The following is a 10,505-nucleotide window of genomic DNA, read 5'->3' as shown; positions in this document are numbered from 1 at the left end:
CACAGCATATACCCAACAGAAGAACAGGTGTAGTAAATGGAGAATTTTAGCAGCACTTTTATTTTCTTCCAGTATCTTTTCCTTTAGACATCACCCAAAAATAGGAACAGGCAAGGAAATTACCAGAAAGTGGCTCTTTAGAGAACTGTAGATTTCATAGCAAGGCTTCTACAAAGAGTCACAACATGATGCAGTACACTCCTTTCTGTTCTGGACCCATGACACTTCAGTGTTTCATATACTGAATGCTATTAGCCTATTCATATTAAGCTACCAGAACCAAACAGAAAAGGATTCAGGGAATTAATTCTCTGATTTTTGGGGGATGATAGAGAAAAGTGGCATGGAAACAAATTCCAATAACCCCAGATTTGTAGAAAGCTGAGTCTTAATCAAGACTTTGTACACAAGACCACTTATGAACTACACAAATACAAGTAATGTTCTGCAGAACATAGAGCACTGCAATAATTTTCTATGGTAGAAAGTCAGCTATGCCAGAGAAATTCAACTATGTGCCACCACAGCAGGGGAGACTCCCTTCTAGTCCTGTTCATTTAATGCCTATGAACAAGCTCAAAATGTCTGTGCCTGTCATCTCACTAGTCAATTATGATATTCAAATGTCAGCATAAGAAAGTCAATTCTGAAGAACTGACCTGCTTTTTTTTCAGTATCACCCAGTGACAAACTAGTGAAAAAAGTTTCATTTTCCAGCATGCTTTCAGATACTGAGTACACAGAATTTTCTATGGTTAACAGACAGGTTTTTCTTACAAGGCTAACTGTGCTATACTAGAGACTACAGCAAATGTTAATACTGGTTGGAATTAATTTTTCTTTAGAAACACAGCGTAAGCTACACTCTTCCTGCATAATACACTTTAAAAAAATAAATTCATTTTGGACAACTCCTAAAAATCCATGCTGGCTTATCTTCATTAGACCAATCTCCCAGAGATTTGTATGGTTCAGACTAATTCACAGCAGTTCACTGTAAAAACGAATACTTCTATTAAAGCCAGCAGAAATGTGCTCCCCATACATGTGACGTGACATTTTGAACAAAAAAGTTGAATACATCTGCAGAAAATGACTCTTGGTATATCTGCAGGATTTTAAAACTGGCATTTGTTTCAGCTATCTAACCACTCCTCTCTAGTCACATCTTCAACATGAACATTGGAGACAAAGATCAACTTAGTTCAGTAAGACCAGCTGAACTTACTTCTCCCCCTACAGTCTCCTGTCAACTACTTCAGTGTCTCAGCTACACTGAAACCAATGTACAGAGCTGATGATTATTTATGAGAAAACATTCAGATGACTGAAAAAACCCAGTTTACATAGAACTTAATGTAAGACATGACTGGATCTACTATATATCATCAACAACTTCAAGTAGAAGTGTAAAAGTACAAACAGCATTAAAATATTAGGTATTTTCCAGAAAGAGCGTATGACTGACTTGAAACTTAAGTTCTACAGCCGATGTGCCAATGCTGTTTTGAAAGCATGCAACTTAAGACTAGTATTAGAAAGGCACTGCATAACTGCTTCTTGACTAAAACAGAGCTCACTGCATTTTGAAAATGCTGTATAAGTCACAAAATCATTTCTCATACGTGCACCATGTACAAGTATTTTTTGGAGTCCAGGCATTAAAAGTATTTATGATGGGAACAAAAAAAAAAAAAAAAAAAAAAAAAAAAAAAAAAAAAAAAAAAAAAAAAAAAAAAAAAGCCAGTTTTTATTTGCACATAAAGGTATTAAAATTAGGTACACTGTGACACACTCGATGGACAAGGCTCCACTGGCACAAAACCTGCTTGTGCAAGCACTTGATTTTAAAAGGCTTTATCATCCAACTAACAATACACATCTTCAGGAATTTCAAAAACTTGATATTTACATGGCAGTATAAACATGATCACATATTAAAGCATTTTTCTGTTCACTTTAACTTGAGAATACTGCTTTTACACTTTAAAGAGTTGAACCTGCTATCACCAGCAGAGATTACTGCAGTAACTGAGCATCCAGAAATCAGGACAAGACACACACCTTATCTGCTGACTCCACAGACACAAGCCTCCTCTAATCAGCAAGACTAAGAAAATTTTAAGCTTGGGAAAAGAGCATTTGGGGCAAGAAACCTATCTGAGCAGTATTTCCTGAATAGAGCCAGCAAAAGCAGTAGGAACTGAGCAGCATGCACAAGTCCAACATGGCTTGGTTACTTCAGAAAGAAGTTTAAGGATGCCAAAACCATCTATGTATTTTTGACTTCTTGCTAGAGGACAGAGTAATATGGCAAGACAGCATTGCAATACCCAGTGTTCAACACTCTTTAGGAACAACCCATTTAGCTTCATATTCCATTTGAATTTGAAGAAGAGCAAAAGCAGCACTGAGCCATAGTTTCCCATCACAAAGGAACTCTATTCTACTCTAAAGTACTATAAAGGGTCTGGTGGCTTAAAGCAGCGAAATGAGTAATTTGAATTTATAGCATTAGTCCTCTGGAAGCCTGTTTTAGAACTAAACCCACCAACATTTGAGCTACAAATGTAGTTTACTACTATGCAGCTCATTCATGTGTTGAATGCTCCACTTCCAGATTTTAGCAACTCGTCCTTATAAAACTGGTTACCACATCTCCCTAAACAACCAATCTCAGCTTCTTTGAAATTTATTTGGATGAGTTTTCCTTCAGGTAAGTTCTTCAGGAAGTTCAAGAAATGTTTTATTTCATAGCTATGTGTCACATGCTAATGATTCACTAAAAAGGTTACACGCTGACCACTGTTACACTCATCAGTGTAGACACTCCACAATAAGTGGACACGTAATAAAGATTCCATAGGTGATGAATGATTAAGGCTCTGCCTATAACCTCATTTGTCACTCCTTAATTTGACAAATTCTGGATGGAAGAACTAAGGCTAAAAATGTGTCCCATTACCATTTAGAAAATGCAGTTTCAATACTGTAAGAAACATTACAAAAGGAAGCTGCTGAATTCTTTATGAAATTTGAATTTGCAAAGCAAGCTTACACTGAACAAATTTGAACTTTCATCCAGATTTTTTGATACTCAAAGAACCATTTCTTCCCAACAAAATCATGAAGAAACTGTAAACAAGCATCCACCTCAGTTTAATAGAAAAGTAATAATATAAGCTTAAAAAAAAACAAATCCACACTTAAGAATTTCAGTGAATACATACTGTCAGCAACAAATTCAATACATACAAACAAGAAGCCAAATATAAAATAAATCCAAGTCTGGTTACACAGAGAATAATTACGTGACATTTCTGAAAAACAAAACACTTAGAAATTTAAAGTTTCATGGATCAGTGAAGGAGAAATTCCTTAAAGCTACAAGGGTGTTTCAGCCTCTATCCCCACCAACCTCAACAGGCCGGGACAAGTGCAATACCACAGACACACACAGCATTGCAACTGATCCCAACCTGTGTAGAAAGGGGTATAATTTTTCCACACTCACTGACTGACTTGTCACTGCCACAGTCAGTTTTGCATGGATTTGCACAGCAGAGTATCATACAGCTGGATGCAAACCTGCAAAACTAACCAGAGAACAGTGTTCAATAAACAACAAATAAATTATAAGACATACTTAATATGTAGTTCTACAGCTAGCAGTACTTTAAGTGCTTATAATGCAGTAGATTAGTGAACACTACCTGCACTATAAGCACTTTAGTGCTACAAGAGCTGTCATTCACTAGACTGCTGTTAAAATAAGGAAGGCCACAAAATATCCCATAACCAGCAGAAAGCATTCAAAGTCCTTGATGTAGATTATAACAGGCCACCATCAGCTTTGCATAGATTTGCACAACCACTCTCTTCTTGTAGTGCAACTATGCAAAACTAACAGAAGTCTGCAAAGCAGAAAACTACTGGACCATCTACAGTCTTAACCTGAGTGACTGGATGAAGACATAACTTCTTATGCCAGAAGGAGCACTTAGGGCAGTAGATGCTAATCTACTTCACTATCTGCACTAGATGCACCTTAGTACAAAAAGCACTTGACACCACCACACTGTACCTTTCCATTCTCTGAGGTCCTGCAAGATCTCCTGAGGCAGTTGTCAACATAATGCTACAAGTGCCTTCACTGCAGTAGGTTCTATATATCACTACCTGCACTGTAAGCACTTTGACATTACTCTGACGCAAACAGCATTTTTTTAGTAATTCAAGATATGTAGTCTACCTTGTACCTGCTGAAAGAAAAGAACAAAGTGAGTATTTGATAAGGTTTCAAATTACAAGCTTTGAAACAAATATTCACATTTCTGGGCTAAAGACCTCCTTCAGAATAAACTGAAGCAGCCCATCAGCCCAATCAAGGATTCTTACACACAATACTAAGGAGTATCAAAATCAATGTTGATTCACAATAGAAGACTCAAATGTGAAAATGAAATAAATGCTTCTCCCACACTATTTTCAGAATGCCACGACAACCTGAAGAGCTAAAAATAGTCAACTTTTCAAAGACAAACCTGAATTTGGTTAAGAGCTCCCACCAAATCTTTTCAATTAAAAATGTTCACACGCAATTTCAGAAAACAAGAAATTTTAAAATTAGATTCAACATATCCTACCACCAGCTTTCTGAAGTCCAGAAGCCACTTTATGACGTGGCAGGTACCTTTTGAAGTTTTCCAATTACTCACTTTGCTGTCCAGTTAGAATATTTGCTGCTACTGCCACAGATACCCTGTCTCAAATTACAATTCCTACCACGGCATTTAGATTGGTCTATCTAGCAATAAAAAGCAGGTTCTAATAATGGCTGTAAAACATACTACCACAACCAAACTACACCTTATTGCAGATCTGAGGTTTACTAATGCAGGACAGTACTACAGTCAAAATTTGAAAGCATATTTTATTCCTTCATTACTAGGAACATAGACTTGAAGGAACATGTAAATATGTATCCCTTACTTGATACTTACAGCCAATTTATCACAATACTTTAAACCTACAAAAAAGCTAGCTTCTGTTAGGCTGACTAAAAAAGCAGCTTTGTTAAAAGAAAAAGAAAGAAAAATCCAAGATATCAAATACAAAGATTTTTTTAAAACTCCCTCACTGTCCAACTGCTTTAGTCAAACAAATGATTGCTTGGGAAACTTGCATTATTCTCCTGTAAGTGACTGAAATTGTGGACTGCTACACACGCACTCAATGCCAAGGAACTATTTGGAATTTAGTGGTCCCAACTGTAGTCTAAGCTTAAACTTCAAAAGAACTGCTTTTGCCCCCATACTTAAAAGAAAAAAAAAATATAAAAAATAAAAACTTACCATCATCCGTTGAAACTAACTTCCTCCACAAGCACACTGCTGCAACATCCACAGAAAGCTTCATTATGTCCAGCTGCACGTGTGGATACTACGAAAAAAACCACCGAGTTACTTGCCTTTTGTTGCGGAGGAGTGAACAAAGTCACCGAGGATGTTCCCAAACCCACCGCTCCCCATCCCCACTCCACCCCTCCGGGGAGGGCGCGAAACGCTCCATACCCCCTCGGCCGGCCACGAACCGCTCCGTGCGACACACCGCACGCGGGTTCCCACTTTTTTTCCCGGTAAGCGGATGCCCTCGGCGCCCAGGCGGGGTCCGTCCCCCGCTGCCGGGTGGGTGCTGTGGGCCGGGGCCGCTGCCGGGCCGGGCCCGCTCTCCGCACCGCGCAGCACGTGCTCGCCGAGAACACAGAGCCGGCCACCAGGGGGCGCCGCCGCCGGCAGCGCGGAGGTCACAGCCCGGCTACGGCGTGACGCCCCCCCCCCGCGCGCCCGCCCGGGCTCCGCCGAGCCCCACAGCCCGGGCGGACGCGAAAGAGTCGGGCCCGCCCGCGCCCGGGGGCCGCCAGCACCGGGAAGGGGCCGCGGCGGGGGGGGAGGGGAAGCGGCTCTCCGGGCCGCCGCTGCCCACACGCGGCTCCGGGCCTAACAGGGAACAATCGGCCTCAGCACGCAGCCGCCGCCATGTCCCCCGCCTCCTCCCCCTTCCCAGCAACATGGCGCCGCCGAGGGCCCGCAGCTGCCGCCGCCGCGCCGATTTCGTAATGAAGCTCGCGGCTCCTGAGAGGCGGCGCGGGGCGCGCCCGCTGTCCCCCGTCCGCCTGCCCGAGAGGAGCGGGAGGTCCCGCACCTCGGCGGAGAACTGGGGGGGGGGGGGGGAGGGGGAAGAGACGGGCCCGCCGCCCCCGCCCCTCCTGCGAACAAAAGCCCATGCGGAGGGGCCCGGGACGCGCTCGGAGCCCGCGGCGCTGCCCCCTCCCCGGGGCCCCGCGCCCCCTCCCCCGGGGGGCGACAGAGCACAAAGCGCCTCCGCCGGGAACTCCCCAAGAGGCCCCCCCGACCCGCGCCCTCCCCCCAGTCCCTCCCCGCCCGCCGCCTCTTTTACCGCCGCTGCCGTTCCCGAGCTGGGCGTGGGCGGCGAGCGGAGCCCCCGCGCCGCCGCCGCGGCCTCTGCCCCACGTGCGGCTTTGTTCTGGCGCCGCCAGCTCCCCCCCGCAGCCGCGCCGGGTACGGCGCAAACTTTCCCGGACGGGCCTTCCCCCCGCGGGCCGCGGGGGCAGAACCCCCGCCCGCGCCCACCCCCGGCAGCCGCTGCCATTGTGCCGCGCACGCCGCCCTGCCCGTCCCGGGGGCTCGGCCGCTCCCCGCGCCACCCTGGCCCGGCGAGGCGCCCCGGGCCCGGAGCGCGGCGGGATGGGGGGGGGGGGGGGGGGGGCGGGAAGGGGGCGGCGGGACTCACTGCAGCGGCGAGCGGCGCGCACGCTTTTTCAAATCTCCCTCATTCCAGCCCCTCCCGCCCCGTGTGCGAGCTCGGGAGGCGCCGCGCCATGCGCCCTTCTCCTGGCTCCCCCCGCCGCCCACCCACACCCCCTCCTACCGCCCCGGCCACTCGCAGCGGCCCCACCAGCTACCGTCGCCGCCGCCTCCGAGCCGCCCGCCCGCCCCCCGTCGCCGCGCTGTTTTCCCGGGCTCGCCCCCCGCACCGGGCGGCCGCCACCGCCTCACAACAGGTTTCCTGTCAGCGACACGCGCGCGGCAGCGACACTCACCAGCCAGCGGCCGCCGCCACCATCTTCCCTCCTCCTCCTTCTCTCGCGGCCCCGGCGCGGCGTTGCCGGCCCAGTCGAGAAGAGCCGCTCCGCGCCGCTCCCCGGCGGGGTGGATGAGGGGGGGAAGAGGCGGGGGGGGGAGGGAAGTGGCGCGCAGGCAGGTCCCGGCGGCAGCAGCGGTCGGGCTCGGGGACCATGTGGGTGAATGAAGGGCGGCGGCTCCCGCCTCAACGTAAATATCCACAAGCCCCGCTCCGCCCTCATTAGAATAGAAAACAAAGTGCTTCCGAGCGCCGCGCCGCCCAATCGCCGGCCGCGGCCCCCGCCCCCGCCCGCCGCCGCCTGCTGCGATTCATCCACGCACCAGGCATGCACCGAGCCCGCCGCCCGCCCGGCCTGCCCTGCGCTGCACGGGCACCGCCGCCGCCGCCGCAAACTTTGTCTCCGCCGTTCCGCTGGGGCCGGGCCGCGGCGGGGGAGCGGGGTGCCCGCCCCACCGCACCGCGCCGCGCCGCGCAGGGCTCCCGCTGGGGGATGGCGGTGCCGCGCGCATCCTGCCTGCGCAGGCGGTGGGGAAGGGGAGGGAAGGAGGAAGGGAGGAAGGCACGGGGTGGGAGATGCACATGGTAGCCCCGCGGTCACGGGAGGGCCGAGGGAGGCCCGGCCGTGGGGGGCGGGCAGGGCAGGGCAGGGCAGGGCTGGGCCCGGCCCGCCCGCCGCCGCCCCGCAAAGTTGCGCGCGGTTGGGGAAGCGGGAGCGCCGTGCCCGTCCCGCTCCAGCCGCGTCCCCGGCCCCACGCGGAGCTCTGGGGTGCAGGGGGTGGTGCTGCATGTGGCTGCACTTGTCCGGAGGAAACTCCTGCGCCTGGATCTGGTGGAAAAGAAGGCTAGGAAACCCGAGTCGGGAGGGTGCTAGTGGGAGAGGTGTGGGAAGGAGGGCAACATCAGCAGCCTCCCGGGCCGGCGGTCTCGGATGGGGGACCCGCGACAGACGGACCCCAGGTGCGAGTCCAGGAGGCTGCGCTGGGCTCTGGCCCGTGTCACCCGCCGTCTTGGGCAGGTTCTCTGCGAGCGAGTCCCGGGAGCTGAGTCTGCTCGGAGCCACCATCGGCTGCGGCTGCCCCCAGGGCCCGTAGGGACCCGCGGCCGGGGCCGGCAGAAAGTGCCAGGACCTGTGGGACGGATGGGTATTCATTGTCACGATGCTGCGTAGATGAGGGAGCAAGTGTGTGACTAGGTTTTCCTGTGGCCCTGTTTTATCCTTGTCCTCGCCTCGGTTTTTTGGACTGTGATAGAAAATAATAGTTGGAGATCAACGTACGTTTCCATTACATAGATGTTGATTTTATAAATCAACATTTACAGATCTACAGTTCCTTTCATCATAGACAGAAAAATCATTTTGCTTTCTGAATAAAACACCAGAAAAACTAGCCTGATTTTGCCATTTCTAACGCACTTCGAGGGTTTGTTTGCTGTTGTATTATGTTGTCCAGTCATTTCTGCAGGCAGTAGCATATTTGTTTTTATAAATTATTCTAGTAACCTTCAGCACTTGGCAGAAAAAGTTTGCCTGTTCTCAGTTTGTCTGGCTTTGTAGCTTTCAGAATAGGATGCCAGTAGTTCCTATGCTGATAAATACATTTCAATAAAGCTACAACAGTATTTTTGTAGGTGGCTTTGCTGGGCTTGATCCTTCAGAATGTGATAAACCAGAGTTGTGTTTGGGGGGTTTTTTTAGTATTCATATGTTACGTCAAATGTCACAGAAGTAGATTGTAAGTTTTTTCGCATCTACACCTTGTAGTTTGGGTTTGATTCTTTTTCTCTTAAATATATATTTAGTGATGCACACAAAAAAATATTTTACAATTCTGTGGTTGATGAATGGCCTTTTCAGAGCCATAGCTGTTTTTTAAAACCACGGAAATGGAAAATGCAATTGGTTTTACATTTCATTTTAGTAATACCGAAGTTGGTCTTCCTTGCATCCGAGGCCCCTTCCTTGCACCTTTAGCCCTGTTTACCTCTCCACCCCCCAAAACTATTTCTATAATTACAATTTTTTTTTTTCTCTGTCATCCTCTAACTTTTGGCTAAAAGACCAACAAAAGATAGTAAAGCTGGGCAGGCATTCTCCTCAGAATCTAGAGTAAATTAAGTGATAGGGAAGGTAACATCACAGCATACCAAACTTTCCACTGGCTGAAAAGAGCCAACAAAAGCATAAGTGAGGAAGAAGAGACTTTATTCATTTGCATTTTTTTCAGTAACTTTATTCAGAGAGGATACTGCATTCATGACCTAAGTGTCTTGTGTTCTTCCTACACCTAGACGAAATGGGCTACTGATGAGAAAAAATGTATTATTTCACTGATGCAAATGGTTGGGTTCACAGAATCCAATGTGTATTCTACTGAAACCAGTGGAATTGTCTTCATAAAGCCATTGTGTGCACTGGTCATCCATGAGCACACATGTTGCTGTTTCATGTTTTATGTTTCATAGCTCTAGTGGTTTCTCCTACAGATAACTTCACTTAAATGTAACTTCAGAGTAGAATCCACTAAATTAAGAACAACTTTCCTAAAGAGGAAAAAGTGACACAACTCTAAATTCCCTCAAAGGGAAAATTTTTAAAACAGTGAATACTATTCTGTAACTTGGAAAAAACACTCAGAAATTAAGGCCCTAAGGTAATTGTCCTTTAACATGTATGAACTTACCTGTTGTCGTTTATAAAGCACTGACCATCTTATTTTTTTTTTTGCTAGAGTAGGTGAGAACACCACATCATAATATTTACCTTCACAGTAGGGTGATGTGGCAATTACTATTCCTGTGTAACAGATTAGGAATCTGATGTAATAAGGTACAGAAATTAGCTTGTTCAAAGCTAAGACTGGCACCTTAACAAAGCCCAGTTAGTTCTGTTTAAATTGATAAAAAGAATATGGAATAAATCAGTATCCTTTATACATCACTCAAGTGTATGTTACGCAGTACACACTACTAAGAAATCAGGAATTAGCTACTTTATCAAGCTACCTCTAAAAAGAAAAGAAAAGTCACCTGAAGGAAAAATAAAACTTCTATAAGTCCATTAAACAAACAGCATTATCTAGTGAGACACAGTAGTGATGTCAGCTCCTTGTCCTTATGCTTCTTACTAGAGGGAGATTTATTAAAAAGAATTTGTAACATTCTTTTTGGTGCTTTTAGGATCTTATTTCTGAAAAAAAAATAAACGAGTAGTGACAGAACAACAGAAGGTGCTCTAGTTTGGTATTTTACTCCCAACTTTAAAAAATTCCCATTAAAAAAACCTGTTAGTATTTCAAATTGTTACCAACTGTTTATCTGTAACAGAGGTGACAGATTTA

The 10,505-nt window shown here is 47.1% G+C and overlaps 1 long non-coding RNA gene across 1 annotated transcript; it reads right to left on the bottom strand.

Annotated features, from left to right (window-relative positions):
• Nucleotides 1–4,179: 4,179 nt before the first annotated feature.
• On the bottom strand, nucleotides 4,180–7,243 carry LOC136286015 (uncharacterized). The gene is made up of 3 exons (XR_010719687.1): nucleotides 7,124–7,243; nucleotides 5,355–5,442; nucleotides 4,180–4,262 (listed from the first exon to the last, which is right to left on the bottom strand). It is a non-coding gene; the product is annotated as an uncharacterized lncRNA (long non-coding RNA).
• Between the last annotated feature and the right edge of the window lie 3,262 nt (nucleotides 7,244–10,505).

The sequence above is a fragment of the Chamaea fasciata genome, unplaced genomic scaffold (assembly GCF_029207755.1).
Source record: "Chamaea fasciata isolate MVZ Bird 193981 ecotype frontalis unplaced genomic scaffold, bChaFas1.0.hap1 SCAF_2, whole genome shotgun sequence".
Classification (NCBI taxonomy): Eukaryota; Metazoa; Chordata; class Aves; order Passeriformes; family Sylviidae; genus Chamaea; species Chamaea fasciata.
This window is presented reverse-complemented; position numbering and strand designations above follow the sequence as displayed.